General features: G+C 41.6%; 1 protein-coding gene across 2 annotated transcripts in view; it reads left to right on the forward strand.

Annotated features, from left to right (window-relative positions):
- IMMP2L (inner mitochondrial membrane peptidase subunit 2) overlaps window positions 1-16,859 on the forward strand; it is an 838,991-nt gene that overhangs the window by 110,196 nt on the left and 711,936 nt on the right. The gene's annotated exons all lie outside the window — the stretch shown is intronic.

The following is a 16,859-nucleotide window of genomic DNA, read 5'->3' on the forward strand; positions in this document are numbered from 1 at the left end:
CTTCTTATCCTCCCCATCAGTCACGATTTTATTAGATCTCTATCATATCCCCTTAGTCATTTCTTTTCCAATCTGAGAAGTCCCAAACCTCTAAATCTCTTCCCGTGTGTTCCATACCCTTAAATATTTTTGTTGCCCTTTTCCAATGCTAATATATCTTTTTTGAGATGGGGAGAGGGGGAGGGGGACCTGAACTGCACACAATATTTAAGGTGAGGGTGTACCATGGATTTATAAGGTGAGTCCCTTAATCACCAGGCAATTAGCTGTTATGGGGTGGGGATCTCTTAATACACTGTAGAATACTGAAAGCAATGTAACATTCCTTTCTATCAGTGATTTTTAGTCAAACTCCAAAAAAATTACTAAAATAAAAGCTAACACTGGAAAATTATATAGAAATACACAGATTAACCTTGTGTCCCTCCCATTTTGATGTTCTGTACGTGAAAACTCATGCAACTCATATCTTCGTGAACTAAGTAAGCAGTGTTTTCCTATGTTACATTGCCTGAGGACATAGAAAGAGTCAGGGCCAGATTTTTAAAGGTATTTAGGTACCTACTAGTGTTTTGAAAATCACTGAACTCTCACCTCAGATGCGGAGGTGGAATTATAACTAGAGCTGAGAAAAATTTATTGGGCAAATCGTTTATTTGCCAAGAAATGCAGTTGTGGATCACCTGATGCTATTTGCAGATTTGACACAAATTTGTGGAATGGTTTTGTAGAAAAATATTTGAGCTAGATTCACAAGGGTACCTATATGCCATAGGAGAAGCAGGTAGTTCCACCCCATAACCAATATCCTTGTGCTTATGGCATTCATATGGGAGACCCAGGTTTGAATCTCTGCTTCTGTAGCAGGGAACCAGGTTTCCCCCCTCCTAGGTGAGTCCCTTAACCACTGAGCTATTTGCTGTTATGGGGTGGGGATTTCTTAATCTTTCTTGTGGATGCTGTTCCACTTTTTATAAAATCCCTCAGTAGTCATTGGGCATCCCAGGGGAGTGCCCTAACCACTAGGCTATTAAGTAGGATGGGGGCATTGCACCACCACCAACTGTTTTGTTGATCTAGTCCTTCCTTTCCTTTGCTTTCTTAAAAAGAACTTGAAAGTATCTGGAAACTAAATGTTTCATTTTGGGTTAAATTAAACGTTTCATTCAACCTGAAATTAATTTTTGTGGGCTTTTTTGATTTGCTGAAAATTCTGAAAAATTTCAATTCAGATCAAACCATTTTTTCTGCCCCCAAGAACTACCAGGCAAATGAAAAATCTGGTATTTGTCCAACTCTAATTAGAGTACAGGAGCTACTGACCTCCAGTCCTGAGATCAGACACACCTCTCTCTGGTAACCTTAATTAGCCCCATATGAATTACTTGTTTTCCCCAGACCTCTTCTTTCTTGTGGGCCACTATCATCTAATATACTACTTTTGACCACAGGGAGTGGATTCATAGCCTTATGAAAAACCACTGTAGAGAAAGTAATCTTTCTACTATCATATATGAAGCTTCTTTGAATGCTTCTCTCAATTTCCTTTTAAAGAAAGGTACTGTATAAGAATACTTCTGCAAAACATGAGCAGTGGCGTTGCATTGTTATACTCCACAGCAATATTTGGAATCAGTTAAATTGAAAATGACCTATATTCTTAACAGGGTCTTGAAGCCAAACATAGTTTATTACATCGTTAGAGTGATTTCCATAACAATGCTAAAACAATGAAAAAAATCTGACATCTTCATTGGTAAAATGGGGAAAATAACAACATACCTACCTCGCTGAGGGTTTGTGCCAATTAATTTGTTGTTTTATACATTGCTTTCAAGTTGTAAAACTATTTTATTAACAAAAACAATGAGAAATGACAATGTCAAGCTTGAAATTACTATCTGAATAAGTTTAATGAATGTAAATATTCTGGTGGGATGACCTTTTTTCTCACAGGCTCCCAAAAAAGACAATTTACAAATTATGGATAATTGATGGCATAAGAGGCATCAACTTTACTAAACCATCAGTGCTTGCTTTTTATATCAAGGAGGATGAACGTAGGGCTAGATTCACAAAGGTGCTTAGGTGCCTAACTCCTATGCACCCTGCTGTCTAATGGAATTTGCAGCCAGAAGCTAGATTCCCTCCCCCCCCCACCTCCACATAATGCATGGTAGAAGTGAAGTGCCTATGAAAGGGATTTTCAGAAGCCAGCAAGCTAAGCTTATGTCCCTAGGAGGGCCTTAGTCAGCAGGCTATTGAGTCAATCTCTCTTTCTTTCTGTACAAAAGACAGCCACGGTGAGCAGGTTGGGAATTCTTTGGGCTTGAGCAGGTGTGCGTGTGTCCCACAATACCGAATAGCTTGGTGGCTAGGGTACTCTCTTGGGAGGCGAGTGACCCAGTTTCAAATCCCTGCTTTGCATGATTTGGAGTAAAGACTTGAACGTGGGTCTATTGCGTCCCAGATGAGTGCCCTTACCACTGGGCTGTTAGGTATTCTGGTGACACAAATATAGATGCATGCCCCAAAATCCACACCCTGTAGTTAAGCCAGCCTCACCTCTGGTGTAGACTGTGTTAGTTCAATGGAAGAATTCTTCTTTGTTGACCAGTTCTCAGGGAACTGGCTTAACTATGCCGATGGGAGAACCCCTCCCTTTGCTGTGGTGAGTGTCTACACTGAAGTGCCTCAGCTGTGCTGCTGTAGTGTTTCAAGTGCAGACGAACCCTAAGTAACTTTGTGAATCTGGCCCATAGCCTGTGAAGCAAAGGATGACTGTAGCTTCTTGCCCCAACTGTAAGCCACACTTTCTCCTAACTGGCAAACACTAAGGTCAAAATAGCTACCCAAATAGATAAGTTGCCTGGTCCACTCAGGTTGGACACAAGGCTTGGACTCACAGCCCCACATTTCTCCCTTTCTTCCCCCCACAAGTCAGGGTGGGATAGGGCCACTGGTGTGTTAAATTTAAGCAGTCTCCACCGAGGAGTGTGTCTGTCCCAATAACACACAAAATCCTACATATCCCTTTCAACCATCTCTGCCCAAACGGAGTAATAAATTTAACCCACTGCAAAGACTGTATAGTCCCCCAAAGTTGAAAAGACTTAACATGCTGAACAGTGGGTATCCGAATGTAATTCTGGCTTGACATTAAAAGAAAAGAAAATGCAAAGTAAAATAACATGCATTCCACAGGGAAATGCACAAAATCTCTTAGGGAGATGGACCAAGAGCTTGCCCAAAACCTTGCACCGCATGTGTGGGTGGGTGGGAATGAGAACCCTGCAAGCAGGAGAGCTTGAATGGTTTTTGCAGCATGTCAAGCAGAATGTAAAGGGAAATGCAGTGCCCTCCCTCCCAGCCAATTATAGGGTTCCTTAAAGCCTAAGGAATGACCTATGATAAGGTCCGATACAAAGCTATTCTGTGATTGGTGGGAGGGGTGAAGAACTAACCCAGCCATCCCTGAGCTGTGAGTTTATGTGAAAGGTATGGGAGAGCTGAACTGAATTCTACTGACAGAGTGTTGCTTATTTCACAGATCAAGAATTGTTCATTAGGAAAGTGATTCCATTTCGGTGTTTAGAAATAATACTACTACTTGTTTGCCCAAAGAAATATCAGTTTCTTCCCAGATAATAGAATAAGTGTTGCAGAAGAATGAGGGAAAAACTGAATACTAGAATAATGTGCTTGAAATTTAATGAGTCCTTAGTTTGCTAACCCAAAGGGTCTTTGGTCTTTACCATATTTTAAGAATTATAGTCAAGTCACTGTGTCACTTTGACATCGGCATCTGACAGACACCCAAACATTTAATTCAGAAAATAAAGCACACATGGACTGCATTTAGCATAGTCTGTTTATGAGCTGCTAATATGAAAGACCATTGTTTTTATCTTTTTCTTTCCACAATACTTTGCAAACTTCAGTCATTGTATGCCCAAATAAGGTTTCAATATGTATTGTAGTAGGATAGTTAGTGAGTCCCTCTTTACAGTTATTGATTTTTATTTGCATAATCATTTGTTGACAGATACTAGATAGGCATTGCATGTTGCTCAATCAACATGTGTAATGTACTGCAGTTTAAATTAACAACTCGATTAATTCACAAATGCTGGGACACCCCCAGTCATTTTTATTAAACCAGGCCAAGCAGAGTTAAAAGTTGATTATCCTGTTAGGACGATCAGGGTCCAGACATCCCAAGGAGAGAATAGGGGTTTGAATCGCAAAGAATAAGCAGTTGAATCAATTGCCTATAAGGTGACCCATCCCCTGTCGCCCATTCCCAGCTTCTGGCAAATGGAGGCTAGGGACACCATGCCTGCCCATCCTCGCTAATAGCCATTGATGCACCTATCCTCCATGAACTTATCTAATTCTTTTTTGAACCCTGTTATAGTCTTGGCCTTCACAACAAGGAGTTCCACAGGTTGACTGTGCATTGTGTGAAAAAATATTTCCTTTTGTTTGTTTTAAACTTGCTGCCTATTAATTTGATTTGGTGACCCCGAGTTCTTGTGTTATGAGAAAGAATAAATAACACTTCCATATTTACTTTCTCCACACCAGTCATAATTTTATATACCTCTATCATATCCCCCCTTAGTCGTCTCTTTTCCAAGCCTATGTACAATGTTATTGTGCTATAAAAATACACTTATGAGGAGAGGCTGAGGTGTCCCAGGGGTTTAAATAGACTTTCTCTTGTGGGTGGAGACCCCCTCCTCACCCTGTGTAGAATCCAGTCACAACATGGAGATTCGGAATCACATGGGCAAGTCACATGCCCATGCATGACTCAGGACTTGCAGGTAGCAGCCATTACCCACATGCTACCTTGAATGTCCTCAGGTAAACTTCTTATGTGGATTGGAGTCTTCCAAACTCTCTTGTCTGTTAAGTGCTCAATCAGGAAGCATTTAATTTGCACATTCCTTTCCCAAGAAGTGACCAAATGTTCTAACTAAGGCTACTTAGAAATCAAGCAATTATACAGCCAATGTTCATAACTCTGAACACACAAATGGTGCCTGCATACAACTAGGATGAAGATAATCAGTAGATCATAACCTTTACATAGATATGTTACATGGCATATGTAGCAAAACCCTATTCCAGTTATATCATACATACATTTATGAGCACCCCCCCATAAAGCCTTATGGGGTACACTGTCACAGGGGGTTCCATAGAGGATGGAGCTAGGCTGTTCTCAATAGTGGCAGATGAACAAGGAGCAATGGTCTCAAATTGCGGTGGGGGAGGTCTAGGTTGGATATTATGAAGAACTATTTCACTAGGAGGGTGGTGAAGCACTGGAATGGGTTATCTAGGGAGGCAGTGGAATCTCCATCCTTAGCGTATTTTAAGACCAGGCTTGACAAAGCCCTGGCTGGGATGATTTAGTTGGGGTTGGTCCTGCTTTGAGCAGGGGCTTGGACTAGATGACCTCCTGAGGTCTCTTCCAACCCTAATCTTCTATGAACCATGAGATCTTCCTTCTAGCTAGGGGGAATGCTGGGAAAGTGTTCAAAGACAATAGATAACTTGTATTAGAAAAGTATCAGAGCTTAGCCATGTTAGTCTGTATCCACAAAAACAATGAGGAGTCCGGTGGCACCTTAAAGACTAACTGATTTATTTGGGCATAAGCTTTCGTGGGTAAAAAGCCCACTTCTTCAGATTAGAAAAGTGATTTTATCTAATATGGAATGTAAAGCCTGAGGTTGCGTCTTTATGTTTATTTACTGAGTAATGTGTATATGTTTGCTCTTCCGTACTATTTCATCTTTGAATCTGTAGTTTTTCTGTTAAATAAACCCTTTGTTTATTTTTACCCCAAGCAGGCCTCTGTTGTGCAAATTGTGTGGAGTGTGGGGGCCAAAGTAAGCTGGTATCTGGGGCGGCAGGTTTCACACCTTTTTGGGTGATGAGCCAGAGGAGAAAAGTCTGAATGTGTGGTAGTTAAGAACTTGGGAAGGGTGGATTTGGGGAGAATCAGGACTGGAAGGGCGGTTGGTGTCACTCTGCAAGGAGTAACTAGGCTGGTGGAAGCCAGGGTTAGACCTTGTGCTTTTGGGCAGGATACTGGGGGAGGGCTCTGAGCCACAGCAGCAGAGCGTTAAGGCCCCCCAAGTTTATAGGGTAGGCAGTGACAAAACCCCTTATTGGTCTGGGTGATTCCCAAAACATCACACCAATGCTTTCTTAGTAGTCCATTAGAATATCAGTTCTTCTATCACTAAGAAAATCACTCAAACAACTTTCCTGGTATTGATAAACCTATAAAAGTGTATTATGGCTAATGAAGTCTGAGTGGCAAATAAAGTCTTTAACATAGAGAGTTAAAAGCTGATCTTTACTTTATAGGTATAATATTCCCTCTAAAAACCCACAAATCATGTACAATGTATGCTACAGCATTGAAACATCCTTCTCCTGCCCTCTCTCCCCTCTTGACCTGAAAGAGAATGGCCTCCATGTCTTTTCTGTCTTTGGGCTCTCTTATTGTTGTTTCAATGACATGGACAGTTGATTGTTGGAAATTGTATTGAGAGATCATCTTTTTTCTCTTAGAACCAAGCTGTGCTGAGGTGTAGCTATGGTGGCTCAGAGCTCTGGAGCCCCCACCACCCACAGGGGCTCGGAACTCCAGGGCCCCCACCACCCACATTAGAACTGCATTAGAATGACTAAATATTTTCGTTACAGGAGATATACAGTAAATTGAATCCCGTTAACTTAAGAAAACAAAGCTATAACATTGCTGAATTATTTTCTGTTCCAGGGATTTTACAGAATGTTGATAAAAGGGCAGTTTCATTAAAATGCATCATTTTTAATTTTTGAAAAACCACTTTAGTTTAAGCATACAGTACTCAAATTTTCACATGAAGATGAAATCCTTTAAGCCATTTAAAATTTATGGGGAGACTTGTGATTTCATTCATTATGTTGACAATATGCACAGATTCTTTTGATAATGGACCAAAAAAAGGTGAACAGACGCTGTTGTAATAGCACTACCCATAGTGTGTGCTGCATTATGAGAGTTACTTTTGCTTATATGTTACCCAAGAGGACTGTTTAATGTGCTTGGTTATATAGATCTGCAAATTTTTAGCTGTGGCTGATATCCATATTGAGCCATAAATTCGCTGTTGATATATTGCCTTCTAGGCAGACTACTCTCATTCTGATAGAAATGGGGGCAAGAAATTGATTTCCTGCTTTAGAATAAGACTCATTTTAGTTTAAAACACAATAAATGGCTACTAGATACCGTATATGCAAGCAGATAGGTGTTATAAATATTACATATGCAAAAGAAAAGGCTTTTTCATCATGAGGTTTCTATCACTGGTTGATTATAAGTTTACACATGGAAACACTGAAGAAAGCTTTCTGAATAAAAATAGTATATATATTGTCATCTGATACATTTCAAATGATAGAAAGTTGTCAGCGTTTATTAACATTTCTGCTCAGTAATGAATGACATATTTCAATACAGCAGCTATTTCAGTATTGTGTTAATATATCATATAGGCAGAATGTGCCAAGGCTGCTATTTTAGCTTGTCTCTAGCTAAAGTACTGAAGATGAATATTGCCGTAGTCCTTTGTACAACCTGACTACAAAGAAAAAAAGGCAGAAAAAAAAAGGCAAGTGTTAAAAAGATTAGGGCTTGAAAATTTATCAGACCCATACCAGTCAAAAGCACATAGGAAAGGGCATTGAAAGAGGGAGGCACAACAGTCTATGAGACGGAGGCACAACAGCTTCAATGTCTTGGCAATCACTGTTTCCTAAGTGTAACCCTTCTGCCAGGTGGAACCAGCAGCAACAAGGGCCAGGTTCAGTATCTAGGGGTTCCTTTTCAACAATACAACACAAAACCGGCTCGGGCTTCCACCCAGAGACAATTACACACCACCCCCTGGCCTCCTGTAAGAGCCAATACTTCCCCTCTCACAAGCACAGAGTCTAAGGCCTGGTCTACACTACGAGTTTAGGTCGACTTTAGCCGCATTAAATCGAATTAAGCCTGGACACGTTCACACGACGAAGCCCTTTCTTTCGACTTAAAGGGCCCTTTAAACCGGTTTCTTTACTCCACCTCCGACGAGGGGATTAGCGATAAAATCGGCCTTAGGGGGTCGGAATTGGGGTAGTGTGGACGGAATTCGACGTTATTGGCCTCCGGGAGCTATCCCACAGTGCTTCATTGTGACCGCTCTGGACAGCACTCTCAACTCAGATGCACTGGCCAGGTAGACAGGAAAAGCCCCGCGAACGTTTGAATTTCATTTCCTGTTTGCTCAGCATGGAGAGCACAGGTGACCACGCAGAGCTCATCAGCACAGGTAACCGTGATGGAGTCCCAGGATCGCAAAAGAGCTCCAGCATGGACAGAACGGGAGGTACGGGATCTGCTCGCCATATGGGGAGATGAATCAGTGCTGGCTGAACTCCAAAGCAGTAAACGAAATGGCAAAATATTAAAAAAGGTCTCCAAGGCCATGAAGGACAGAGGCCATAACAGGGACACACAGCAGTGCCGTGTGAAAATTAAGGAGCTAAGGCAAGCCTACCACAAAGCCAGAGAAGCAAACGGAAGGTCTGGGGCTGAGCCGCAAACATGCCGCTTCTACGCGGAGCTGCATGCCATTCTAGGGGTGCAGCCACCACTACCCCAACCGTGTGCTATGACTCCCTCACTGGAGAAACACACAGGGAAGAGGGTTCGGAAGAGGAGGATGGAGAAAATGTAGATAGCTCACAGCCTCAAGGAAGCGGAGAAACCGGTTTCCCCAACAGCCAGGATATGTTTGTCACCCTGGACCTGGAACCAGTAACCCCCGAACTCACCGAAGACCCTGAGGGCACACAGGGGACTTCTGGTGAGTGTACCTTTGTAAATATTACACATGGTTTAAAAGCAAGCGTGTTTAATGATTAATGATTAATTTGCCCTGGCAATCGCGGCCAGTACAGCTACTGGAAAAGTCTGTTAACGTGTATGGGGATAGAGCGGAAATCCTCCAGGGACATCACCAGAAAGCTCTCCTTCATGTACTCCCAAAGCCTTTGCAAAAGGTTTCTGGGGAGGGCTGCCTTATCCCGTCCGCCATGGTAGGACGCTTTACCACGCCAGGCCAGTAGCACGTAGTCTGGAATCATTGCATAACAAAGCATGGCAGCGTATGGTCCCGGTGTTTACTGGCATGCAGACAACATCCATTCCTTATCGCTCTTTGTTATCCTCAGGAGAGTGATATCATTCACGGTCACCTGGTTGAAATGGGGCAATTTTATTAAGGGGACATTCAGAGGTGCCCGTTCCTGCTCTGCTGAACAGAAATATTCCCCGCTGTTAGCCACGCGGTGGGGGGGAGGGGTGAAGTGATCATCCCGGAGAATTGGGTGTGTGGGGGAGGGGAGTTAGTTGGGTTTGTGCTGCATGTTAACCCTGTAACCGCAGCCCCTCCTTTTACATTGCAAACCCATTTTAAATGGCCAACCCAACGGGTGCTTGGTATGGGAAATGAGAGCACTACTGTTTGAAACCATTCCCACATGTTAAGAAGGTTAAAAAAGCCAAAAGACTGTCTAGAATTTGGAGATAATGGTATTGTTTTTAGTCCCTGGAGGAGTCCAAGGTAATTTTAGAAGAGAAGAAGAAAGTTGGACTTGCAAGCCTACAGTGTGTGCCCACTTTTCATTTACATGTTGACTGACAATGTTTCATCTCGGTTGGATTCATCGGTGAGTGACCTATATGTATGTTGGTAACTGAGTGAGCTTTAAAGTTATATATACTATAAATATAAAGCTTTATGCTGTATTTTAAGCTATATACTTTGGAACCTGTGTGGTAAATTTTGTAACAAGATTTATTTAAGATGTTCCAAAGTTGTCTTAAGTTTATGGCTTAATAATGACTTAAATTTATATATTGCTTTCATCTGGCACTAAATAACAATGACTGAAGAATGATGCAGCATAATTTCATATGAATAGCAAAGGAGAAAGAAATGAAAAACCTCTCTTCTTCTTAAGTTGGCTGAATCAAGGAAGGATGGAGAACTGAGTCCTTTGCAGACAAATCAACACAATTCTTAAATTTGTGTTTGATTCCAAAATACTTGGGCAATGGCTGCATTGTAAAAGACTATATGTGGCAGAAAGTGAAATGTAATTCAACTGAAACCACAGGGGAGTATTTAAGGTAGATAGAAAATGTGCTCTTTACAGAGCACAAGTTGTCAGATTCTAGATTCCCGATTTGACATTTCTTAGTCTAACTCGTATTCTATTACTTTGATATTTTTGAATTGATGGCCAACTTTCATAGGAGAATATGGAGCCAAAATCATTGTCAGTTTTACATGCATCCTTTCTTGTACTCCAGATAGTACTCTTCTTGATTGTTGTTGGACAGTATAGCCTTAGTCAAACCTTATTTGTATGCCTTTCAAAGTGTTACTGTTGGTATGAATATTCTGAGCTTTCTTTGCTGTTAACTGTAATAATGACCTCACAACACATTAAGCAGTGGGGGCCATTGTCTGTCTTGTTGCCATAAGGTGTGTGCCCTTTTATGCACTAGAGAGCCGGAATGGCTTTCTGTTGCAGCTGCAGAACAGGTCAGTGTGGGGACGCTGACCCATCCCTTGCCAGATGACCGGAAAGTGGAGGATACTATATAGGTCCATGTTGATGCAGGAAAGGCCTCTTTTTCCTGGGCCAGGCGGAGCAACACCAACCCTCCCACCCATGGATGTGGTGAAATATTAGGTTTTGTCAGGATCCACTGTGGGCATTGTGCTAGTTGCACCTTTCTTGGAGGACTGGGAAGGACTTTTCCCCTCAATGTCAGATTAGCCAAGGTGAAGTGGGTTTTATTTGCCTTCCCCACAGCAGCTTTGGGGGGCTTAGTTGGGGCAAACATGAGATAGGAGTTAGGCTATGATGTCACAACTCATTATGTAAATGTAGGGCGGATGTCAAGTGCAGGTATTCTGTGGGGAAGGGATAGAGTGATCACATAAAATGGATTGGTAAAAGATTTAAAGGAACTATTCTTTAAAGGAGCTGAAATGGGGGCGTTTGGAGCTCCTATGGCTGGTATGGCAGGGAGCCAGCTTCCCCCCTTAATCCTCATTTGAGGTGGGGGGATGGTGATGTCCCAGCAGTGGGTAAGGAGGACCAGGTTGGGTAAGGCGAGGGGCTGATGGAAGCACCCCAGGTATATATTGAAATGATTATGGAATTACCTACACTGTACACTTTTATCGGCCAGGTACTCCCAGACACAAGAATAAAATTGTGGCCTAATTAAACCATATCCAGTGTCTTTTTCCAGCATAGCCGGTCAATTCCCTTTGAAACTCTCTGGTCCCTTTAAACCATGTATTCTGGATACTATCTAAGGATAACTTGCTACCATTTTTTCTGTTTTGTTTCTTCTAGATTCTTTGTGAGTGTCCATTTGCTGTATTGTTGAAATTTTCTGAACTACTGTATTAATTTCAAATATTGTTAAACACTCTTGTGATATTGTTTAAAAAATCAGTTAAAATTAACTTTTAACTGATGGACCATGTGAAAACTCAAGTGTCAGTCAGAGACGTGGCCTATAACAACCATGGCTCCTTCATTTAAGTGGATTAAGTGGATGATGTTTAAAAAAAATAAACTGATGTTTGTCTGAGGAGGCAGCAAGCTCAGCTCCTAGAGGAGAAAGAATGTGATGCTTTACCCAGTGGCAATTACTTTAGCTAATCAGTGAGTGCGATTTAAGAGCAGAAAAAGTATTTTTTCCCATACTTAGCTGGAAGAATGGTTTTTATTGCAGATTATCTTGAAAATTAAGGGAATTTTGGAGGAAGCACAACTGGTGGGGGATGTTCACAATGACCTCTGTTGTGAATGTGGTGGACTCTCTCTTTCCTCAGACTGGAAAAAAGCCACGGGCTAAGATTTAAAACAAAACAGGAACCTAAGTGTAGGTTTTAAACAGAGTTGGGAAAATGTTTTTGACCAAAACTGTTTTTTGGTAAAAAATGCAGATTCGATGACACCAACCCCAGATACCAAGAAATCTGTTATCTACAGTCAGACACTCAGATACCCCAAAATGTGCTCCAACGAGAGAGTCTGGGATACCTAAAAACACTTAAAACTGCCTTCACTAAATAAAGATGCCCCACCAGAGAAGAAGATTGCATCATTGAATGGGCCATGCAAATACCCCAGGAGAATCTGCTTCAATATAGGAGGTGGAAACCCCCGTAACTGCACAATCCTAGTTATCACCTGCCACCCTACACCAGAACCCATCATCAAAAAATTACAACCCAGACTTGATGGGGGACCATATCCTGAAAGAAATCTCTTCTGGGCTTCAATTAACCTCCCACCTCTCCAAGTTCATCATCAGAAAGAACCTCCTCATAGACCAGGAGACCTGAACTCAAAGTTGCACCCAGACCCTGCTAGAACAACAGATTCAAAACCTACAGACATATGTGCACTGCTATGATGATCAATACCCCTCACAAAAAAACTTTCAAGATCCATGGGTTATACACATACCTATCTCAACATGTGCTGTACCTCATCCAGTGCATCATATGCCCCAAAAGCAATGTGGGTGAAACCAGGCCATCACTATGCTCTTGAATGAACTCTCACAGAATAATAATTAAAGAGAAAAACACACTATCACACATGGGCAAACCCTTTTCACAAAGTGATCATTCTATATGTGAATAATATGTGTAGGTGTAAAGTGGGCTTTGTCATCTTCATAAGAAAAATTAAGTAACCCCCTACAAAAAATTATAGAAATGTTGTTGTTGAAGTGAATTGTATACTTACTCTAAAATCTTCATTCAGAAAAGTCTCTAGGGAAAACATGAAGTTGGAAATGTTTTGAAGCTTTTGCTTATTTCTTAAACGTTGAAATGGCAAAACACTGTTGTGAAATTCATTCTTACAAATATGTTAGCTAATGCAAAGCTTCAAATATAATTTCCTAATACCATTGCTATGTAAATGGTAAAATAATCAGGTATCTACCTGGAATCTAATAACCTTGCTAAACTAATAGCCATTTAAGTATAGAAAATTAATTACTGGCATTGCTCAAGCAACTCCTTCACCCATCTCAGGAAGACAAGAAGAATCATCTTTCCAAAAATTATCATGTAGACTCAACAACTTATTTAATAACTATTTAATCGAAAGACTCTCTTTAAGAATTATTTAATTTTAAAATATAGTTTTAAAAACTAAAAAACGTCTATATAAAGAACTGTAGTATTTTGGCTTTTCTCAAAACAATTTCATTCTTGTCAAACTAATAAAATTGAAGGAATATCTCAGAGAATGGGCTGAATGAAAAGGAAGATAAAACAAACTTTAAAAGTGATTTTAATGCTTTTCTGCCACAAAATGAATAAAGGCAAGTAGAAGAAGGTTTCATACTCATTAGGCAGACTGAATGTGTTACCTAAGCAAACCACTAAAGTGTGAAGTCAATGAAAAAGTGACAGCACCCAACCTGAATCTAAACAAGCCTGAAAGAGGTGTGTTTTCCTATACTTTCCTGGAAACAGGAAAGAGAAGAAGTATTAAAAAAAAATATTTGAAGTGAGCACCCCTCATACAGACCCAACCCTTTGCTATCCTGCTTAAACAGTACTCATCAACTTATCCTGCCCACCAGTACAAGCAAGCTGCCACAACTAGGGTGACCAGATGTCCCAATTTTATAGGGACAGTCCTGGTTTTTGGGACTTTTTCTTATATAGGCTCCTATTACCCCCCACTCCGTGTCCTGATTTTTCACATTTGCTGTCTGGTCACCCTAGCCACACAGCTAACAAAAACAGAGAAGACTCAAGAAGAAACCAGCCCAAGGAAAACCTCCCCAAGCCTTAAACATGGATTTGTAAAAGAAAGTTACCTAAAATGCTGCCATGGTATTAGATTTAAAACTTTTGCCATGACTTTATTGGGATATGGAAATGTTGTTATAACTCAAAATATTAACAGTTTCTCCTATTAATCACCAAATGGTTCGACCATGTATTCCTGGAGATAAGACAAGGACTAAATATTGGTAAACCGAGAGATAAGGGGATTTAATTGAATTTAAGATTATTAAAATTCATAATTGGCCTGTCTCCAAGACAACTCCTTATATGGTTTCTTCTAAGTAACTGATTTCTTTTCTTTTATTTCATAGAATTTAGTTAAGATTGCTTACTTTACCTGATTATAAATTGTCTCATTATTAATAAGAATAATAAAACAAGTTTCACCTGCCTTTAACAAATTATTTTGCCCCACCTCTTCTCTGAGGCCCTGCCCACCACTCCCTCCAGCCCCCCTCCCTCCATCGCTCGCTGTCCCCCACCCTCACTCACTTTCACTGGGCTAGGGCAGGGGATTGGAGTGCGGGTGGGGGTGAGGGGTCCATCTGGGGGTGCGGGCTTTAGGGTGGGGCCAGAATTGAGGGGTTCAGAGTGCAGGAGGGGGTCCAGGCTGGTGCAGGGGGTTAGGTGCGGGAGCGGGTGCGGGCTCTGGCTGGGCGTGTGGGTTCTGCGATGGGGCCGGGAATGAGGGGTTTGGGTGCAAGAGGGAGCTCTGGGCTGAGGCAGGGGGTTGGGGTATGGGAGGGTGTTAGGGGTGTGGGTTCCAGGAGGGAGTTTGGGTGTGGGAGGGGGCTCATGGCTGCGGAAGGGGGTGCAGGGTACGGACTCTGGGAGGGAGTTTGGGTGTGGGAGGGGGCTCAGGGCTGGGGAAGGGGTGAGGAAGGGGGTGCAGGGTATAGGGTCTGGGAGGGAATTTGGGTCTGGGGTCTGACCTGGGGCAGGGGGTTGGGGTGCAGGTGGGGGGTTCAGACCTGGGGTTGGGGGCCCAGAGTGCGAGCTCTGGCCGGGTGGCGCTTATCTCAGGGGCTCCCGGTCAGTGGCACAGCGAGGCTAAGGCAGGCTCCTTGCCTGCCCTGGCGCCGCGCTGATCCCGGAAGAAGCCAATATGTCCGGTCCCTAGGTGGAGGCACGGCCAGTTGCTCTGCATGGTGCGCGCTGCCTCTGCCCGCAGGCACTGCCCCCGCAGCTCCCATTGGCCACGGTTCCTGGCCAATGGGAGCTGCGGAGCTGGCACTCGGGGTGGAGGCAGGAAAATGGCAGCTACTTCTGGGAGCTGCATGCAGCCAGGGCAGGCAGGGAGCCTGCCTTAGCCTCGCTGCGCTGTCAACTGGAGTTTTAATGGCCCGGTCCTCAGTGCTGACCGGAGCTGCCAGGGGTACCTTTTCAACCGGGCATTCCAGTTGAAAACCAGACGCCTGGCAACCCTAATCTGAAATAGAGGAAAGGCAGATATGGTTGCAATACTCAGCTAGTCAGAGCAGTAGACTTTGTTATCTAAAAACAATCCTTGAAGCTAACTATATAAGAGGTTTGCTTTTCAGAAGAGAGGGTGTGCAGGAGGGCCATCTTAGAGAACTGCATCTCTGTGAAGGGAACTTCAGAAATACATTGGTTTACTTCTGTTCAAACTATTTTTCTTTAAGTTATTTTAATTATTTTATAGCTGTGTAAAATAGAATATGGGTTAATAACTCCAGACAGGTAATAAATTTATTTTTATTCAACAAATATAAATCCTGGAAAGAGACTTTCCCCCAGCCCAAACCCTATCATCTATATCCAGTCAGCATTGCTGCCCACAGCCCTTTCACACACATCTGAAGGAAAAGAAGGGAAAAAATCTGGAATATAGCTTTGATCACAGGAAAGAATATGAAGATCAAGCTTCTGCTTTTTTTTTTTTTAATTTGCACTGAATGTATTATGCACGCAAAATGTGAAGACTGTATTATTTATGAATAGAGATGAACTGGAATTTACGAGGACATACTGGGTGATAAATAGGTCTTTTCTATATCTTACTTGTATTATTCTGATTTATTTCACCCTTGACTTTAAGTAAAGAGAAGAAAATTGTAAGTTTCTGGCCTACTATTTAAAGCATTTGGAGAGTGCCACTTATATCTCTGTTGTCAAAAACAATTATAGGAATATATACACAGTATTGCCAACCTCAAGCATTCAAAAATCATGACTCATATCAAATCATGAGATTGGCTTAAAATTCCTGATACTTAACAAATAATAAGTGGTATGTTATATTTTGTTGCCTTTTGGTATTGGAACATTTAGAGTTCATGTTTTCAAGCTTTTCTCTGTTTCCATGAGGGCTAAAAACTTTTTTTTTTTAATGAAAACTGAGCTTTTTAACTAATAACTTAATTCCGCAGCTAAGACTCTAACAAAAGCACCAGATATTCTGAGACTCATGAAAAAATTGCAAGAGTTGGCAATAGTTTATGCAAAAAAATTCAAAATTTCAGCAAAATCTTGAACAATTTCTATAGAGTGCTGTGTCTCTGGTGTAATATGATGATTACTTGACCATTTTCAAGTGTGCTTCAGCATCTAAGGTATTCAATAGAAGTTGACTATTGGTAGGGCATTTAAATTGTAACCTAAGGTTGAATTATAAAGTTGTACTTAATGCTCTTAAGCCACATGAGGAAATTAAACCTGCAAATCGCATGTTTTCACTGGGGGAAGATCTACTGGTCCCGTATATCTAGCTATTTATACCTGTAATGTGTTGTCATAGAGTTCTTGATATTATCCTAAGGTTTCTTATAAGAGGAAACAATGGTTAGTATAGTGTATGGTTAGTTTTAGGACCCTAAGACTTTAAAATCCTGATTCATGAAGTATACCAGGCTGTAATAATACAAAAACAAGAAA

This window comes from Terrapene carolina, unplaced genomic scaffold (assembly GCF_002925995.2).
Source record: "Terrapene carolina triunguis isolate 2854851 unplaced genomic scaffold, T_m_triunguis-2.0 Scaffold68, whole genome shotgun sequence".
NCBI lineage: Eukaryota > Metazoa > Chordata > Testudines > Emydidae > Terrapene > Terrapene triunguis.